The 21,100-nt window shown below is 47.0% G+C and overlaps 1 pseudogene; it reads right to left on the minus strand.

Moving 5' to 3' along the window:
* Nucleotides 1-21,100, minus strand: part of LOC136570612 (zinc finger protein 208-like) — a 625,335-nt pseudogene that overhangs the window by 252,040 nt on the left and 352,195 nt on the right.

The raw sequence follows: 21,100 nt of genomic DNA on the forward strand, positions 1-21,100 counted from the left end.
CATTGCCTGTCTTCACTTCAGATGTATACCAAGAATGGCAAAAGCAGCAGTGAAGTGTCTAGAGACATCGTAAGCTGTTTTCCCTGAATGGGCAGATGCAAAAAGAGCACCAGAAAAGGTATCAATAGAGGAATGAATGTATTTTAAATGACCAAATTCAGTAAAAATGGGTAACGTCTGATGCCAGACTTGAAGGCTCTGAAGCCCTCTGGGATTAATACTTCCTGCAATAGAGAGAAAACAGCACCATTGGCAGCCAGGACAAACAGCAATAATTCTTGAAGCTTGGGCTTTACTAATGCCAAAGTGCCAAATCAAAGTGACACCATTTTGGTGAAAAAACAAATGGATCAATTTAGGCTGTTCTATCTTATTAGGTAGAACAGATTGTTGTACAGGCATGGTTAAAAGGCCAGCTTGCCTGTTCCCTTCAGCTAAAAATCTGGGATGGTCTGTATGTGAACAAATATGCATAACAAAGTAAGGAAATGTTCAATTTTCTAAGGAAAAAACAAGGAGCTGCAACCAATAAAATTGTTGTGAATTTTCAACTCTTTCTAAACTGATGCTTTGGCTCTCATCACTATTCCTGCAACATAAGCTGAATCTGTAAGCAGATTAAAAGGAACAGAAAATTTTTGAAAAGCTCTGACAACAGCAGCAAGTTCAACAATTGGGGGGGACCACTCAGATATGGATAAATCTGCTCTCCATTAGACCCACTAGAAGAGGGGTCTCTCCATACTACCACAGATTTCTGAGAGTGACCAGAACCATCTGTGAATACTGTTAAGGCTTGAAGTGGAACCTCACTCCTCTTGGGTTTCTCTGTCAATTGAAAAAAAAAAAAAAAAGCTTAAAAAAAGCTTTTAAAAGCTGTTAAAACAACTCATGTTTTGGAGGATGTATTGAGATTTGTCCACTGAATTCAGGAAAGGCCATCTGAAGAGCCTTGATCCCTGAACTATCCAATTCAAATAAAAGGTGGTTAAAGGTAGGAAAAGAGTGGAAAATTCCCCTCCTGCAAGAGAAACGAGTCTCTGTCAGGCCTTAACAACCAGTTGGGCCATCATTTCATGTTGGGTACTGATGGTTTTAGTAATTTGGGGTGTAAGTAAATCCATTCAGTGATAAACAAAGAGTCTGGTGCATTGGGGTCCCATTGAAACATCAAGGCATGGGGCTGTTTTGCTGGATGCAAGATTATTAAAAAGAAAAGCAGCTCAGGTGCCCAGTGTGCAGCTTGTTGGTTTATTATGACATCAGCTGGGCATTGCAGCGCCTGCTGAACTTGAAATGTAAGTTGTCTAGGTGATAAAAGGTCTGAATCTCCTTTTAATCATTCAAACAAAGGACTTTTAGCTTTGTATTTGAATTCCCTAACAAGGAGTGCACCCAGTTGATTGTTCCCAAACATTTCTGTGCATCATGTAAGGTGCAAATATTTGTCTGAATTTGAAGAGCTTGGGGAGAAATTGAAGAGACTCCAATGCACCACCCCAAATACCTCCACGAAGGATGTTTTTGTACCTTTTGGGAGCTATGCAAAGCCCTGCCTGATTTACAGCTTTGGTGACAAGGGCTAACTAAGGCTTTCTCCATGACTTCCTGTTGTTCAGCTGTTACAAAAATATCATCCATAGAATGGTGCAAAAGAACATTAGGCATTTGTTGATGAACAGAATTGAGGACCTAGCAATATACCTCTGGCAAATAGTACAGCTGTTTTTCATGCCCTTAGGTAAAACTATCCAGTGATAGTGCCTAAGGGTGCCTGCATTTTTGTGCTTTGAACTGAAAAGGAAAATTTAGGACCATCATCAGGATGTAAAGGAATATCAAAAAACCAATCTTTTAAATCAGTAACAGTCAAGTGCCAATTTTTGGGAATCATGGTAGGAGATGGGAGACCTGGCTGTAAGGCCTCTGTGTCCTCCATAGCTGCATTATTTTTCAAAGATCATGGAGTAAGTGCCATTTGCCAGTTTGTTTTTTGATAACAAACATGTGAGAATTCCAAGGACGGTTAGAAAGGACAAATTGCTCTTTCTGGAGTTGTTGTTGGAGCAACTCTGTTAATACACAAAGTTTTTGCAATGGTAGGGGCCATTGATCCACCCAAACTATTTTCCCTGTTTTCCAGGTTAGTTTTAAAGTGTTGCTCTCCAACGGCCCCCTTTAAAAAGCTGATTGAATCCTAAAGCCCCATTGGGAGAGAACATCCCCCACCACAGTACCATTGGTACTGGTAATACAAACAGTATGATTGAGCACGGTGTCCCTCGGGCCCTTTGATCTGTATCCAGTGGTGGGTTTGACAGCTGTGGCTGCTTCCTTCAATGCCTGAAAGTGCCTGGAGAACTTTAGCAAGGGACCACTGTGAGGGCCATTTGTCTTGAGAGATAACTAACTTCAACCCCTGTGTCTATGAGGCTGTCAAGTGTTATCTTTTGCCCTTTTAATGTCAGGGTACACCAGCATGTGGGGTATTGTTCTAGTATAGGTTGTACCCAACATATTTGGGGTGTTCCAGTAGACCCAAATCCCCTTTTTCATATTACGTCTGTAAAAGGTATGCTCATGGTTTGGGGCAATAAAATCAGTTGAGCTATTCAAGTTCCTTGGGGAACAGTGAAAGGCAGTTGGAGTGTCCAGGCCATGATCATAATCTTATTATCAGAGTCTAAAACCCCAAGGAGAACAAAAAGTCCCATCAAAGAGATGGATGACCAACCTAAAAACAATGCATGCATACGCTGCCTGGATGGTCCTAAAACTCCTGTGGGAAGCAAATGAACTGATGACTTAAGTAACGTTAATGTGATGGAGGTTGCCAACCCAGACAGGTTCATCTGTCAACCATATCAAGGCTACAACTGGACATTCATTGCCCTGCATCACAGTGGCCCCTATTAAAAATACGTATTTTGACACCCCATTGAGATAAACAATGTCATCCCCACAAACTTTGAGGAGCATCGGCAACATAGGGTCTGATGTTAGCTTGTTGGCCATCAGGATGTTTCACATTAATTACAATGGCTGACAAACCACCTGTTGTAGCACCACCCAACCCCAGAAGTCCAAAACTTGCATGAGTGAGAGGCCACGATTGAGGCCAGCAAAGTCACGAGAGTATTGTGACATCTGCTCCAGTGTCAATCAAGGCTGTTAATGATATGGTTCCTGGATGACATTCACTGGCAGTGAGGATGCATGTCTTTTCTGGATGGTTCTCTGATACTTTCTCAGCCCAGAACACTTGAGGTACCCCTGTTGATCCAAAACTTCCTGTGCCGTGACTTCAGTCCACTGTATTCAGAACAGAACTCACAAAAGGTACAATTTGAGCAATGCAAGTTCCTTTCTGAATAGTGACAGGAGGGTCATCAATGGATACCATAGCATGAATCTGTCCTAAATAATCAGCATCAATAAGTCCTAAATGCACATGAATACCTTTTAATTGTAGTACTTGATCTTCCTATCAAAAATGCACTCAATCCCTGTCCTATTCAACCATAGGAATCGAGGGGCACTTTGCACATTTCTTTTGTCAGAATGGTTACTGTGTCAGCGGTGGGTATATCAATCCCTGCAGACCCACTTGTTGCCCCTGAGTATTGTTCACAAATGTTTGGCTTTGCAGTGCTGGGGAGGCCCATATTTGCTGCTGTGGTTCTTGGGGTATTTGTTTTCCCACATGCCCATTTGCGCTCCTCTTCTTGTTTCCCTGCAACAGCTGACCATTTGCATGATATTTACTCCTGCATTGTTGAGCATAGTGCCCAAATTTAGCACAACAATTGCACACAACATTGCTGTTTGCGCTTGGCTTAGATGTTATTTTCTGGGTATTACACTGTGCCCTTACGTGCCCTTGCTGTCCACAATTATAGCATTTCGATGAAGGTCTTAGAACTGCAGCAAGAGCTGCTATTTTATGCTCTACTGAACCAACTTTCAAGCAAGCAGTAATCATTTGAGGCAATGTGGGTTCCCCAGGTAAAGTGTCAATAATCTTTCTGCAGCCTGAGTTTGCATTTTCTTTAGCCAAATGTATACAGAATTTGTGTTGCAAAGATTCATCATCTACCTGTTTTTCAATGGCTGCAGCAAGCTCTTCCACAAATTGCAAAAATGGTTCTCTCATCCCTTGTTATATAGTATCATATCTCTGTTTTGGAGCTGCCATTTCCATTGATTTAATTAAAGCACTTGTGCCAATTTGCTGAGCTTGTGCCAAAATTGAAGGATCCCACCTTGCCTGTGAATCTGGGTTAGCAAAAGGTCCAGTGCCCAGTAGGGCATCAACATCCACAGCATGATGAGGGTCGTGTTGAGGCAACTGCATATTTGTTACAGCTGTCTGCTCAGCCACTCGCCTCCAAGTTTCTTGAAATACACCGTATTGTATTGGCTGGAATGAAATAGTAGCAATATGCATGATGTCATAAGGTGCAAGCATATCTGCATTAATTACACATATTAATTGCATTACCTCTGAGGAATTAATGCCATACTGAGCCACTTTCGATTGGAGATCTTGCACAACCTTCCAGGCAAAGACGTGATGACTGTCATCCTGCCCTCTTCCAGGAGCTGCTTTAAAACCTGGAAAAGCCATAGATAGGGTTATCACAGGCAACATTTGCATTAGCACTGTTCTCCTGAGGTACTCTTGGAGCACCTAATCTTTCTATCATGTCCCAATTCTTTTCTTCAGCTGCTTTCTTCCTAACAAATTCCCAAAACTCCTGAGTGTCCAGGTTTAGAGCAAATTTGGGAGAGAATCCCCCAAAGGAGCTCCAGTAGGAAAGCAGATCCAATCTGCTCTTCTCCCCCCAACTGGTCTGGGAGAAAATACCTCCTTGGAGAAAGGTGGAAAAAACCTGTCTATTAAACAATAAAACCTTAACAATATCAAACAATAAAATCTCTTGCCACTCCAAAAGAAATGACAAACTGAGAAAGTCCCTCCCCGGGTTGCGGCTCAGCTCACTCTGTCTCTGATCAGTCCCTCCGGTGCTGGAAATGTTGCAGGCCAGGCCTGGCCTGGTGGGCCACAGATGCAGCTGCCCGTGCTCCCCTGGGTGTTCAGTCCAGAGCAGGTTTCAAGAGCTCCAAGGAAAAGGGAAAAAAACAAAAGTCCCCACAGTAGGGAACTTCTTTGCCTCAGCTAGCTAAAACTAACTAAAAGCAAAAGAGAGCTCTGTCCCACTGTCTGTCCATCCGCAGACAACAACAGTCCAGGAGCAGAAATGTGGAGGAGTGAGTACGGTGTCTGAAAAAAAACTGCTGCTTCTTCTCTCCCGCTGCTTCACTCTCTGGAACACTCTTAAAGGTGCAAAACTTATTATTCAACATCATATAAGGTGCAAAACTTATTATTCAGCATAACATAATTGGGGATAAAAGCATCATATAGTCAACCCAGGACACTGAGGCTGTCAAGGAAGCCCAGTTACTTGATGTGGGGGCAAAGTCCATGGGGCAGTAGGGCTACAGCTATTAGAAGGTGACCTGTCAATAGTTCCCTGCCCCAACTCTGATGTTACTGCGGGAGACTCATCACTTGATTCGCTGTCGCTGTCACTGTCAGGTAACGGAGGATACGACCTTGCAGATTGTTCAGGCAGCTCAGAGGGGAGCGAAGGGGCAGATGGCTGGGCTAGAGCAGAGGGAAGCAGGGGGGCAGAAGACTGGGTTTCTCTCTCTGCTAAAGACATTTCAGCTACCTGGTGCAGTGGTGTGGTGTATACAGGCACCATTGCGAGCTGCTGCGCAGCTGTGACATAAAGAGGTTTAGGAGTCTGAGAAGGAGATACTATGGCAGTTTGCCCAGAAGCTTTGGCAGCTGTCCCAGAAGCTTTGGCATCCAGCCCAGAAGCTCTGGCAGCTTTCCTGGAAGCTTTGGTAGCCTGCTTGGTAACTTGCATGGCACCTGCACCTTCTTCAAGGATAGATTCACCAAGTTCCCCATCAGAGGCCCCCTCTGCCTCATCCCCTTCATCAGTTTCTGTTATCAACCCCGATTCTTCATCCACGTCCTGCTCTGTTTGTTCTCGCTCGGTTTTCCATTCCTTTAATGCCTCAAAAAGCAATCCCCAGGTAACAGCTAGATCAACAACAGTTTTATCTCCCACTCAGATGACTTCCTACAGTCTGTCCCCGACTTTTTCCCATGCTTTAACACTAAATGCTGTGTCAGGATCAGTGCCAAAATCCTGTGATTTAGCCCACAGCAATATACTACGAAGGGCATAGTCTGAAGTATTAATTCCCTTATTTCTTAACAAAACTTTTCATGTAGCCAAAACAGTCTCTACTTCATTACATAAATTATTTCCCATTATTACTAGTTGGTGGCTCACCTACTTCCAGGTGTCTTGATAGGAGAAAATCAGGTCTGGACTTCCCTGTGGCTTCCACCTGCCATTCTCAGCTGCACCAACGCCGCCTCCCCCACTACGTCCCAGTGAGTCACATTTGCCAGTCGCAAGGACCCCGTTTGGGTCCAGACCAAGTATGTTCTTAAGGGTGTTGAATCACATCAGGGTCACCAGATGTCGCTTTCAAGGCAGTCATGACACAAGGCAGAGACCACAAGCAGTCTCAGATGGCAACTCTTTATTATCGAACATGGCTGACATTTTATACCCTTTCTAATTGTTTGTATTTCTTCTACCCTAACTATTGGCCACAATAAATCAACATAATATCATTGGGGATAAGTTACAGTGACTTCAACTAACTTTCTAAAAATACTTCATCCAGCTGCAAAGTTCTCCTCTTATCTTTCTTCAATTCCTCACTTCTCTTGGTGTCCTTAGTTACAGCCTTGGAGAGAGCTCCTTATCAACTTCTTGCTTGTTTCCTTTCTTCTCACTCCTTTAGCTAACAGGCCCGCTGTTGGCCCCTTCCACACAAAGGCATTTGCTATACCAGCCCCCACAGTAAGCTTCATTAGTAACGGTTGCCCTATGCTGAAGGCACACAGGTGGTTACATGCCTCTATCATTTACAGCAGGGTGGGTTCCTCCTTAGACAAGGACTTCAGAAGTTTTTTACAATTCTCATTAGCATTTTCAACAGCTAATTTTGAAAGCAACACCTCTCTGGCAATGTCATTCTCAATTTGTCTTTTAAGAGCTTGTTTCAAGCAGCCATTGAATTGCATATAAGGCTCCACCAGTCCTTGCTTTACATAAGTAAATACTTTTTGGGGGGTCACAGCATCAGGAACCTTTAAAAATGTGCTATGCACAGCATCAGTAATACCCTCAAGGGCCTCACTAGGAATGTGGGTTTGCCCAACAGGGTCTGAGTGGCTTCCTTCTCCGGCCAGGTGGTCAGTCATGAGGGCTGCAATATTCTAGTTTGCATGTCCCACAAATTTCACAAGCAAAGCTTCTAACCCCTTTTTCCACTGAGCATCTGTGGAGGCTGGTGGGCCTACAGAACAAAGGCCATTATAGGCCTTTGGACAGACAGACAGACCCCACGTTGGAGAAATCTCCCCTGTTCAGGGCAATTGAGCAGACCCTCTTCCAGGATGCTTTGTTGTATATGCAAATGTACCCAGTTCTACCTCCCTGGTTGGACTGTTGGCCTCTCCCTCCCTTTTTCCTTATATTTATATGTCCTTGAATGTTCTCCCTTCCCTGCTTATCCATTGGCCCCATATTGCCTCAGTGTCCCACCCTCTTTACCCTATTGGCTGCCACCCCTTGTCTCCCCTCTGTACTGCCCTGAGCCCTCAGCCCATTGGCCCTGATGCTCTGCTCCGCCCCCCTCTTTTCCTCTGTATTTAAACCCAGACCTTCCACTGTTCTTTTTGTCTTTGTCTCTGGACCCCTTTGTGCGTGGCTGGAATAAACCTCCTTCTCTGGCGTCCGTACAAAGACCCTTCCCATTTCTTTGTCGTTGGTGATTCTACAAGAGAAGTGTGTGTTGCAGTGATTGTGTGTGTGTGTGTGTGTGTGCCTGTGCCACCGAGCGGCTTCATTATTGGAGACACTTCTGGAAGGTCACGGCTCCGCTGCCTCTCGCTCCACCACCAATGGGCTTGTGGCTTGTGAAGCTGGCAGCCTGAACAGGGACCTGTTCAGAGCATTCCTGGAGGCGTCTTCAGTAGCTTTTTTGCTACTGAAGTTAAGCCATGTTCAGAGCAGCCAATTCCCAGAGGAGACTCCTAAGTTTTATTGGGGGAATCGCACAGGCGACCGGCAACCTTCATGAGGCGAGAAGATTGGTTGAAGCTGACGGACAACCTGGAGAGGTTTTGTTGACCCACTGTCATGTGAGTACTATATTTGGGGGTCACCCTTTTTTGTCTTTCCTTTGCCTTCTTTTCCTCTTGGATGTTGGGAGGAAGTGTGGGGATGGGAGCCAAACTGATCCACCCACACAGGGAAGTTTATACCCAAGTTAAAGGAATCCTTGTTGGGGAAAATTTTCATTTTTCAAAGGGAGATTTAAAATGTTTTCTTCATTGATTGTTCAAGTATTTTCCTGATGTTATGAGGGAATTCATTTTAATGAGTTCTGGGACCATATAGGGAAAAGGTTCTACATTCTTTGAATTAAAGGGGATCTTTCAGTGGGGAAATTTTATCCTTTGGCCTTATTGTTAAGTCTGTAGAAAATGTTGGGAAACATTCGGGACCCCAGTTTAACACCGCTTCTCCCCGTTCCTCCCCTCGCACCCCTAAACCCTCTTCCCTGCCTCAGGCAAGATTGGGAGATGGATCCTGCCAGCAGGCACAGGGTTGCTACCATCACCCTGACATCTCCCAGTGTCCTCTGTGGGATCTCAGCACATCATTCCTGATGTCCAGAGATGCCAGGAGAACCCTTGGGGGTCTCGAAAATCCTGGAATGTTGCCAGAAGTGTCTGGTGGCTTGATTTTGATCCATCCACAGAAATAACAAGAGTTTGAGGACAAGAGAATCACTTTAGAGTAAAAGGTGTAAAAGAGACACATTTAGAGGGTGAAATATAGACTTTAAGGTTTTTGGGTACAGGGGGGTTATGGAGACAAGATGGAGGGATCAGGGCGTGTCTTGTCCTTCTTCTTCCTTCTTCTTGTCCTCCATCTCCTGTGGTGATGTTGGCATTTGGGGATTGGTTTATGGTGAAAGTGCACTTGCCAACATGGATGAAAAGCATTGGGAAATAAAGGTAAATATTATGTACGTAGATATTAGTATAAAAGACATGACCGCCCCGTGGGTGGTCAGAGAGTGCCTGTGACTGCTTGCAGATCAGACCTCTGTTGGGCAGACAGAAAATTTTGTAGATAAGTAATAATAAACAACCTGAAGACCGAAAAGCTGAAGAGTCCAGACTCGTCCTTTAAAACGCGTGCCACCCAAGAACCACCCTACCCGTGTCGGGGCAGAGACAGACAGCCGAACCCGACATTTGGCGTCCCTGGGTGGGCACCCAGTGGGCACCCGGTGGGCACCCGGCGGACGACCCAGTGAGCTACTCGGCAGCAACCGGCGATCCAGCAGCATCCGGCAGCACTCGCTGAGCCACGGTGAGCTCTGTTGTGCACCTCTTGCACAGCACAGCCTTGAAACACCGAGTGGGCAGCTCCCGAGCTCTCTCTTCCCAGGAGAGCACTGATAACTCCTTGGGAAAACAGCCAGAAAGCAGCCAGCAGAATCTGCAGACGCAGCGGCCGCAGAGAACACCGCACTCCACCTCCAACGAAGAAAGTTCGTAGCAGGACAGCCCGGATCGGAATTGGAAAGGCGCCTCTGAATCCATCTCCTGTGACCTGCAGGCCAGTGACCAGGAGCCTTCGGACTGCTCTGACAACAGGAATTCGGTGAGAAGGTCAAGAATTAAGAACATGGGGGGTACACTTTCCCAGGAACAAATAGAGATTCTGTCCGACCTACAGGGCGTGGCAGACACACACACTAGGGGGATCCCAAAGAAAAAGCTTAGAGAATTATTGCTGTGGGTGCGGTGTAATTACCCGTACTCAGAAACACGGCTGTTATTTGAAGTAGGCTTTTGGCAAGAAGTTAACAGACACCTATATTTTCTAGCCACCAATGATGATAAGACAGCCTTGAAATTGCTGTCTTCAGCAAGAATTATGTTAGAGGCGACCTCGACTCAGTTGAGAGGGTCAGCCAGGCAACAAGTTGTTGCGGGTCCCAAAAGGGCGGAGGGACCAGAGCAAGGCTCCAAGCAGAGATTGGCTCTGATCTCAATTAGCCCGGGGGGAAAGGTGCCCGAGAAAAGGGGACCGGGAGAAATGTCATTGCCTTCAGTCCCACCATCCCGAAAACCCAAGGGAACCCTAAAGCGCCCTGAAACTCCAGAGAGTGCAGGGGCTTCAGACTCTGACTCAGACACAGATGATGCCATTCTGCTCCCTGATGAAATAAAGTTTTCTCCTAGAGATATTGAGGAATCAGAGGGAGAGGAGGTGGAAAAAGTGGCAGAGTCGGGGAGGGGGGTTCAAAGGGAACAAGCGGGGAGGGGGGATGCGCTCTCTCGCGGCATGCGCGGCGGCGCGGAAGCAGCGGCGGCCGGCGGGGGGGGCGTGGAGGCGATGGGAGACACGGGTTTTGGTGCGGCTTTTGCGAGCGCGACGCCGAAAGCAGCGGCGGCCCCGTTTAGCGCGGTGCCAAGAGCGCGCGGGTCGAGCAAGGTTCGGGGAACAGCCGGGGAGAGCTCTCAAACCGATGCGGCAGCGTCAGACACGGGCAGCAAGGGCGGAGCAGCTGCAGAGCTCCAGCGAGCTGCCACGGAGGGACGCAGGAGACGCGCGGTGGTGACGTCAGACCCGGAAATCTGGACCCGGAGATCGGCTCGAATTGCAGCGCGAAGGGGGGCACCCGCGGGGGGGGGGCTGCGCGCTTCGGCGGGGGGTGTGGATACAACGTCAGAGGAGGAGGAGAGAGGGACAGGAACAGACAATAGGGAGGAGACTTCGGAGGTGGAGCGGGACGGAGACAGTGACGTCAGTACAGGGGAGGCAGGGGGCGTCCCCGAAGGCACGCATGCGCGGGAAGTGCCGGCGGAGCGAGGTCGGGGGCGGGTCCGACCCTCTGTGACGTCTGGGGCGAAGAGGAGGGGCCACGCTCGGGGTTCGACATCCCGGGGCTCCACCCCCTCTCCGAGCCCGATGCCTTTAGTCTCAAACCCTATGGTTCAAACCCCTTCCACTCAAAAGAAACACTCAAGTATTCAGCCCTCAATGCCAGCTCAGTTAACAGCCATGCAAACTCGGTCTCAAACACGGCTGCAAGCGCTGCAGTCTGCCGAGCAGGAAGCGACGGAGTTCGTGTCGTCATCAAGGTTGTCCAGGCAGGCGACAGCGCCACCTCGTGGAGGGACGACCACATTGCAGGACATTTCGGAACTGCTCGACAGCGCCACCACATCACCTGCTGGCCAAACTGCGACAATGCAGCAATTTTTTCCAACAATTTATAAAAGGAAAGCTACATTAAAGAAAACAAAAACAACAACAACAACACAGCAAAAGGATAATATTCCATCAACTTCAGGATCATATGAAGTTGAAGACAGCTCAGATGAAGCACAGCCTCAAGAAGAAGAAATGATACACATTACAGCAAGAGAGGGAATTCCAGCATGGATGCTTTCAGCAGCGGAAGCAGCAAGAAATCTTCTGCAGTCTTTTGATGCAGCAAAAAGAACACGTTCAAGAGAGCCTCAAGTTTCATTTCCAGATTTAGGAGCAAGACAGAAGACCTCAAGTCGAAGAACATGGAACGAAGGATCACCAAGAGCCTCCACGATTCCATTGTGCAGGCAATGGCCAATGGAGTTTCCAGAGGAGGAAGAAGAACAGCCAATAGAACCAATAGACTGGAGGGAAATTAGAAATGAATTATCAAAAGAAAAGGGTTTGATCAGAGGATCAGGAGACATAATAATGCCAGTGACGTATGATGCACAAGGCCAAAATCCAAGGTGGGAAAGGTTGGGTCACGAAGTGATCAAAGACTTATCAAAGGCCATTCAGAACAATGGTCTGAATTCGCAGTACTTCAAACAGCTCCTGAAGGGGACATTCAATACGTATGATTTCACGCCATTCGACATTCGATGTCTTGTGTCGATGATTCTCACTGACACACAAAGTCTTATCTGGGACAGAAGATGGCGAAGATATCTCACAGAGTTGAGAGCCAGCTATCAAGGTGGGCCAAACGCAAACCTCACAGAAGGACAGCTAGCAGGAGATCCTCCAGATGACAATCCAGTGGAGCAAGCAGCACGGCTTCCACGACGGGTGTTGAATGACATCAAAGAAGCAGCACGCAAAGCGATCTTGCAGATTGCTCTGGCGGGAGTTCCGGACATCCCATTCTCATGCGTCAGGCAAGGTCCCACAGAACCATTCTCATCTTTCATAGATAGACTCTCGCAAGCTGTGGATCGACAGGTGACGATTGACGAGGCGAAGGAACCTCTCATGGAAAGTCTAGCTTTCGGCAATGCCAACCCGGATTGTCAACGGGTCATCAGCGCAATGCCAGGACGGCCATCCTTGGCAGAGATGGTGGAGGCATGCAGCAGAGTGGGAACACCTCAGCACGTTGCGTCGATCGTGAGGGATGAACTGAGAGGAGAATGGGGAGAACAGATAAGAAACCCGGAGAGGCAGTCAGAAGATAAGGACAAGGTAGTTGAAAAGATGCTGGAAAAGGTACTCCAACAACAGAATGAAAACATAAATAAAGTTCTTGCAACCATCCAGAAGAAGAGCAATCCATCAAGAGGACAATGCTACAAATGTGGGGCGTTTGGACACTTGAAAAAGAATTGTCCACATGCACACACACAAGTGCAGACACAAAAGCCTGCAAAGCCACTTTGTGCGCAGTGTGGAAGAGGAAGACACTCTGTGAAAGAATGTTTTTCCCAGACAGACGTGGAAGGGAATCCTCTACCACTCCCGGGAAACGGGAGATGGCAGCACAGATCATCATAAAGGGGAGAACAAGATTGCTGACAATGGCGGGACGAGAATTTTCAAAGATTTATCTGCCTTTGAAAAAAGATTATTTTGATTGGGCGATGCAGAAATCAAAAGATTTGTTAATTGCATTGTTAGCTTTTCCAGGAGCTTGCACAATCAATTTTCCACAACATAGAATGTTGCAATTGCAAATATGCTACAGAGCAAAGCCAAAAATAAGTGAAGAACCTCTGGACGGGATCACAGTATTCACTGATGGCTCAGGGAAGACACACAAGTCAGTGATCACGTGGATGAACTCAACGACAGGGGAATGGGAATCAAACGTGAAGACGGTTCAAGGCTCTACACAAATTGTGGAGTTGGCAGCTGTTGTCCGAGCATTTCAGTTGTTCCAACAACCTCTCAATTTGGTCACGGACTCTGCATATGTTGCAGGTGTGGTCAAGCGATTGGAAGGTTCGCTCTTGAAAGAAGTCAGCAATGAAGTTTTATATTCCTATCTAGTGAGCATGAAAATAGTACTAGAAAGCAGGAAAGAAGAATATTTCATCACTCACATCAGAGCGCACACAACACTTCCAGGATTTCTAGCGGAAGGGAATGCTCAGGCAGACAGATTGACAATGCCCATTTCACAAACACTTCCGGACATTTTTGAGCAAGCACAACTGAGTCATGCATTTTTTCATCAGAATGCGCAGGCGCTGATGGAATCCTTTCGTCTCACAAAAACTCAGGCGAGGGAAATCATTAGTGCTTGTCCAGACTGTCAGCTTGTGCAGCCACCTGCTTCAACAGGAGCAGTCAACCCACGAGGACTGCAAAGTCTTCAGCTGTGGCAAACAGATGTCACAAAATATCCATCATTTGGGAGACTCAAAAATGTTCATGTGTCAGTAGATACATTCTCAGGGGCAGTCTTTGCTTCAGCACATGCAGGGGAAACAGCAGAACATGCTTGTCGACATTTTTTACAAGCATTTGCATCATTAGGTGTGCCTCAAGAAATAAAAACAGATAATGGTCCAACATATACAGGCAGGGTGCTTGACAGATTCCTGAAAAGATGGGGTGTCAGACACACATTTGGCATTCCACATTCACCCACAGGTCAGGCAATCATTGAAAGAACACATCACACCCTGAAATCCCTTTTAGACAGGCAGAAAAGGGGGGAGCCAGAGGCGACACCACACATGAAGTTAAACAAAGCATTGTATGTGTTGAATTTTCTTAACAGTTCATCTTCTGAACCCAATCCACCAATCGTGAGGCATTTTTCAAACAGCTCTCAGGCAAAACTAAGGGACAATCCTTTGGTTTTGATCAGAAACCCAGAGACAGGACAAATAGAGGGTCCTTTCAAACTAATCACTTGGGGAAAGGGTTTCGCTTGTGTTTCCACAGGGCGAGGGCTGAAGTGGGTGTCAGCGCGACACGTGAAGCCATTTCGGGGAAGAGAGCAGGAGAGCACAGATCCCAGAGGCAGAAAAACGAGCACGCAGACGGAGGAAGAAACTCAAGTTGTGAGCAGCGACTCGGAAGAGGGACGAAAAGAATAAAAACTTTGGGGGTTTTTTTCCTTTGTGGCTTTGAGTGGGAGCATGACAATGAAATTTTATAAGGGTGAAGTCGTGAGCTTCATGATGCTCATGCTTTCATCTGTTGCTTTAAGCAATGGAGCAAATCTACCCATCAATCAGCCAAAACAAAATGTTTGGGAAGCGTTAGCCCAGGCAGCAAATTTAGAAAGTATCTGCCTGACACATTCGAAACCAGGGAAACCATTCACAGCATGCATGGTTGGGTTGCCAGTGGGCGAATGGCCAATTCCAGGACATTCTCCAATGGAGATTTCGCAGGTCATCAAAGATCCTGTGAATGAATGGTGTGCTTGGACACATCTTCTACCTGTGGCTTCTACCGAACCGCAGGAACTGGAAATTTTTGGGTCCACAACAATGGAGCTATGCATGAAATTCGAAATTTCGAATGTGTCAAGGACAAACAAAAGTGTTGATGTCACACCAAATCACGAATATTATAGAAACGCATCAGCTTGGTGCAATCACACTGTGACGACAGCCAAAGGATCAATCCAGGTCCCAGTGCAATTGCCACGTGGGTTGTTTTTAATTTGTGGGGACAGAATTTGGCACGGCATTCCTGCAAATGCCAAGGGAGGTCCATGCAGCATTGGGAGAATTTCAATGTTGTCACCAGATTTGAAAGTATTAAGAGAGCAAAAACACAAAGAAAAAAGGTCCTTGCAACATTACAGTGCAGACTGTGATGATGAAGTGTACACTTGGGACAAGGCAAGGAGAATTGCGGCAGCAATTTTCTCACCTCAGACAGCGTCGGGGGTGGCCTTGACTCAACTGGACCACATGGGTTGTTGGTTGAGCAAGCATGCTCAATCAATCTCTCTCGCTTTGAGTGATATGTTAAAAGACATAAGCAGTGTGAGAGAGGCAACTCTGCAAAATAGGGCAGCAATCGATTATCTATTGCTTGCTCATGGACATGGATGTGAAGAGTTTGAGGGAATGTGCTGCATGAATCTCTCAGATCATTCAAGATCAATTCATGAAAGTATTCAAAATATAAAAGACAGTATAAAGAAATTAGGCGAAATCACTGGGTCATGGATTGATGATGTGGCGGGATTTTTTGATCTTTCTCCCTTATGGAGAGGGTTTTTAAAAATGGGATTTTATATTCTAATAATACTCTTAGTCCTCATGCTCATCATCCCATGCATCTTTTTGTGTGTGAGACGTGTCATGAGTCAAGTTGCCAAAGAAGTATTCTTGATGCAAACAGAAGGGGGAGATGTGGGAACTCAGCACATCGCTCCCGATGTCCAGAGATGCCAGGAGAACCCTTGGGGGTCTCGAAAATCCTGGAATGTTGCCAAGAGTGTCTGGTGGCTTGATTTTGATCCATCCACAGAAATAACAAGAGTTTGAGGACAAGAGAATCACTTTAGAGTAAAAGGTGTAAAAGAGACACATTTAGAGGGTGAAATATAGACTTTAAGGTTTTTGGGTACAGGGGGGTTATGGAGACAAGATGGAGGGATCAGGGCGTGTCTTGTCCTTCTTCTTCCTTCTTCTTGTCCTCCATCTCCTGTGGTGATGTTGGCATTTGGGGATTGGTTTATGGTGAAAGTGCACTTGCCAACATGGATGAAAAGCATTGGGAAATAAAGGTAAATATTATGTACGTAGATATTAGTATAAAAGACATGACCGCCCCGTGGGTGGTCAGAGAGTGCCTGTGACTGCTTGCAGATCAGACCTCTGTTGGGCAGACAGAAAATTTTGTAGATAAGTAATAATAAACAACCTGAAGACCGAAAAGCTGAAGAGTCCAGACTCGTCCTTTAAAACGCGTGCCACCCAAGAACCACACTACCCGTGTCGGGGCAGAGACAGACAGCCGAACCCGACATCCTCTGTCCCCTCTCCAGGGCAGCACTGGCCATGCTGCCTTGGGCTCTCTCCTAACCCTCTTACCAATGCCCACATATCCAGTTCTACTACCCCAGCTGTTCTCCCAGATGGTACCAGGAATGTGGCCAGCCCCGCCATTTGTCTTCTCCCTCTCCAAGTTTTCCTGCCCTTTCTCCACAAAATGGTGCTGACCCCACAAAGGCGATGGCCATTTTGTCACCTCCCTGTCCTGCCAAAAATGACGCCTCTGACCCTCCTCCCACTTTCTCTATTCCTGTAATCGCACCCTGCCCCTCCCTTCTGTGTCAGGAAGTGTGTCCATGCTGGGACTTCCCCTCTCTATTGGGAATCCCTCCCCATTGTGCACACCCCATCCCTACACCCTCTTCTCTTGACTCCTCTCCTGATGGTCCCTCCCATTCCCATTCCCACAACACTGGAGTCAGAAGTGGTGATGACAGTGACCAGAAGGAGCCCATATTGGCTTCCACAGCCGCCCACAAACAGGCAGATTCTGGCTGCCCCAAGAGGCCCCATGCAGTCATCAAGTGCCCTCCATCCTCCTCGGAGGATGAAAATAGGGATTCTGCAGACTTGGATTCCGGTCCTGAGTCTGAGGATCACTGGGCCAAGCTGCAGAGGGAAGCCACTGGGAGGGCTCAGAGCTCACCAAAAAGATTGTGGGCTTGCCAATTATATGTAAACACAGCAGAAGAGTGACTGCAATCAATTCCTGGGAGCCGATCCCCTATGGGGAATTGAAGGAGCTCTGCAAAGTGGCTAAGGAATATGGTTGGGGGTTGCATTTCTTAAAAAACTTTCTGGAAGCCACCTTCTCTGACCGTGTCTTGGTCGTGCATGAAAATAAAAATATCATGAATTGCCTACTCTCCCTGTGTCACAATCCATCCTTACGAACGGGTTTTGTGATTGTTCGTGGATTTGATCTCAGGGTGCAAAAAACCGACACGGCACAGGGGGGTTTGCAGTGATAATCAAAACAAATGCACCTTTATTGAATAACCAAATGCATTGGGGAGGAATTGGGGAAAAAAGGGAAAAATAAGGAAAAGAGGGAGGAAGAGAAAGGAAGGTATATAGCTACCAAACATAGAACAGCCGAGTCCTTTGATGTCCAGCTGATGGAGTTCACCAGGTCACATCTGGGGAGATCTTGAAATCTCTCGCTAACTCAGAGGTTTTTATTATGATAACTCTATTGGAAATTGTGAGGCAGGGGGGGACAGATACAATAAGGAATAGATGTAACAGGTAGTCCATGTTCTCAGCAGTAAACGAGAGCCATTGTGTTCTTGGTCCAGCAGTCACAACCTGCAGGCAAACATCTCGCTTTGGTCAGCTTGCCTCCCCCACACACCTGCCCCGGGCTGGGGGTTTCAGTCCCAGTCCTTGGAAGGAGCAGAGGGGCCTTTTCACATGGGGGTTTCGTGTCTCACTCCTTGATGGAGAGGCTCCTTACATCTCAGTCTGTCTGTCACGGTGGTTGTAAAACAGGTGAGGGTCTTCTGTGGGGGGACCACCCAAGACTCAGGAGAAGTCCAGCCAGGCTGAGAGGTGGGACAGCTTCCAAGGCTATTGCTGCAAAAAGGCAAGATGCCCCCTTCTTCTTTCATTGGGCTCAGTGTAGCATACAGCAAACAACACCTGTGAACAATAGCTTAGCACTGTGCTCAGGTCTCAGAGCCGTTGGCACGTAACTTTCTCCAACAGGGCCAGAAACTTCAGACAAGGGTCTTTTCTTCAGTGGTCCCCAATGACGATCATGAGGCAGATGAGAGAAACTTTGGACAGAGTCTCACACCCTGGTCGAGTACATGCTGTGGGAGAGGCAGTAAAAAAGGCATCTCACATCACTGGCGGACACATATTCAAAAGATGCCAACAAACCAAATTTAACCCTTGAATAAATGGCAGGAGAAGGTGACTTCCAGAAGCCACAAGACCAAGCAAAGGACTTACAAGAAGCTGCACTTGGTGACATCACCACTGCTGCAAAGACATCCCTGCTCCTCACTCTCGACAACACCCTACATACACAGAGCTTCACTAACATTAAACAAGGGCAAGTGAAATTTTCATGAAATTTGTAGACAGACTTAAAGTTGCACTTGAGTGACAAATAGAAAGCCCAGAGGCCAAGAAGGAAGTGCTAAATAAAATGGCCTTGGCAAAGGTGAACAATGAGTGCAAAACAATATTAAGACCCAGAACCTACAATCAACCAGATGGACGAGGCCTGTGACAAATTATCTTCCACTGAACACACCGTGGCAAGGGCAATCTCTAAGGGAGAGGGCCTTTTTAACATCCCAAGACACTGCAAAATGTTTTAATTGTGGGGAACTGGGCCTTTTTTTGAAGGACTGTCCAGAATACAAAATGCCTAAAGACCAGCAGCCACCAAAGGGGTGCCATTCATCACACTGTATGGATTGCAACAGACATTCTAACAACTGTTCTCAGTTTTGTTATCACCAGTAACCTCACCTCAACCAGCACCATTATCAGCCAAAAAACTTCCAACAGACTGCAGAGTGGCCCCGTGTGAAGACAGCAAATGGAAAGCTGTTTCACTGTACCCTCCCCACTATTCTGGAGGTCCAATACGTGGGGAAATTCCCGTGGAGCTCTTCATACTCCGAACAACAGACCAGAGTCACCAAGGCTTTCCAGCAAGTTCAGGTCAGGACCTGACACCAACTGGTGAGTGCTTTGTCTATACAATTTGATGACTCTGCTTTCTATCGTATTCCCACCAGAAAATATGGACCCCTAGAGGGCCTGAGGGATGTGCTGGTAATAGGTAATTGTATTCATGGACCAAATGAAATACATATTATAGTGGAAGTGCAAAGTGTTGGGCCAACTGACGAAATCACAGTCACTTTCTGCTGCACAAAACCACCACACTTCCTGCACAGAGACACTGTGATTGCCCAAGCCTTTTTATTGCCATTAAGCATAGACAATATCCCAGAGCACCCAATGGCATTCTGGGTTGAAATCATGGGCCAAGACAAGCCCCTTATAAAGTGCAGTCAGTTGAATAAAGGTAATGACATCCACCTACAAGGGATGGTGGACACAGGGGCCAACGTTACTATCATTACACAACCTCAATGGCCCCTGAACCAGGAGCTGACTCCTGTCACTGGAGTCATCTCAGTGATTGGAGGAGCTGCCATCTCCATGAGGAGCGAGCGTATTATCACAACAGAGGGACTGGAGGGCCAAACTGCCACCATCAGGCCATTTGTAGTCAGGGCACCCACCACCCTGTGGGCCAGGGACCTGTTGTCCCAGTGGGGAGCTTGACTTGATATTCCACCTCTGTCCCGGGATTTCTATTTGGGGCCACTGCAGAGTGCACCACCCCACAATCACCTGGAAGACTGACGCCCCACCGTGGGTGGATCAGTGGCCCCTCTCAACAGAGAAATTACATATCCTTGAGCTTCTTGTGGAGGAGCAGCTCTCCAAGGGCCACATTGTACCTACAACAGCCCTTGGAACTGCCCTGTCTTTGTTCTTAAAACACCTGGCAAGGACAGGTGGACGCTCCTCCATGACCTTTGTAAAATTAATGAGGTCATTGAGGACATGGGTCCCTTGCAGCCTTCCTTCTCCGTCCTTGCTTCCTTGTGACTCGAGACTGGTGGTCATTGATATCAAAGACTGCTTTTTCAACATCCCCCTCCATCCTCGAGATGCTCCCAGATTCACCTTTTCCATCCCCTCCCTGAACAGATAGGCAGCTCTGAAGCGGTACCACCGGTGAGTCCTCCCCCAAACTGAGAAAAACTCCCCTATATATGCCAGTGGTACATGGCCCTTGTCCTATCTCCCATCCAAAGGACTCTCCCAGATGCCATTATCCTACATTATATGGATGACATTCTGTTTTGGTTTGAAGACAGGTGTCTGCTAAGGAAGGCAGGAGCTTCCTGTGAAATGGAAAATGTAAACCCCCTCCCTCTGAATTATTATAATTTTGAAATTAAAAAGCTCTCGAGCAAAGATATGGGAATAAGAATAACAGTTATTTACTAGGAAAACTAAAAATATGAACGCAATAGTACAAACAAAAAAACCCCACTGGCAGAGTCAGAATATGACCTGACACCCTGTGGGTCACAGTGGTGGTAGCAGTCCTATTAAATGGAGGCTGCAGTGCTCCTGCAGTGACAGGTGGGGTTTTGTTGAAGCAGTGATCCTGTAGAAGGGTGGAGTTTTCCTCTCAAGGTCCAGTGGTGGTGTAGATGGGCCTGGACTTCCTCTGGGAATGCAGTGGAAAAGAAAGCTGCTCCTCTGGGAATCCAGTGGGAAAAGGCTGTCTCTCTTCTTCCAAATGTCAAATTATATCCAGGTAGGAATGCTTGGCTCCTCCCTCTGGCCAGAGCATCTCACAATGAGATGATGAAATTGCTATCAGTCATGCAGTGACACTCAAGGGCCCAATAACAGAAGATATCTCCCAGAGGGGGGATTGTTGAGGAAGAGATAAAGTAAGCTGCTCTAAGAGACGGTCCAAAGTTTCCCTTATTTGCCTCACGACCGTCACAAGGACAGAGAGGAAGACCCTGAAGACCCTGGCTGGAGTTCTGGCCTGGTTGGGGTGGATGCTGGCCAAGTGATTGT

The sequence above is a fragment of the Molothrus aeneus genome, unplaced genomic scaffold, assembly GCF_037042795.1.
Source record: "Molothrus aeneus isolate 106 unplaced genomic scaffold, BPBGC_Maene_1.0 scaffold_35, whole genome shotgun sequence".
Lineage (NCBI taxonomy): Eukaryota > Metazoa > Chordata > Aves > Passeriformes > Icteridae > Molothrus > Molothrus aeneus.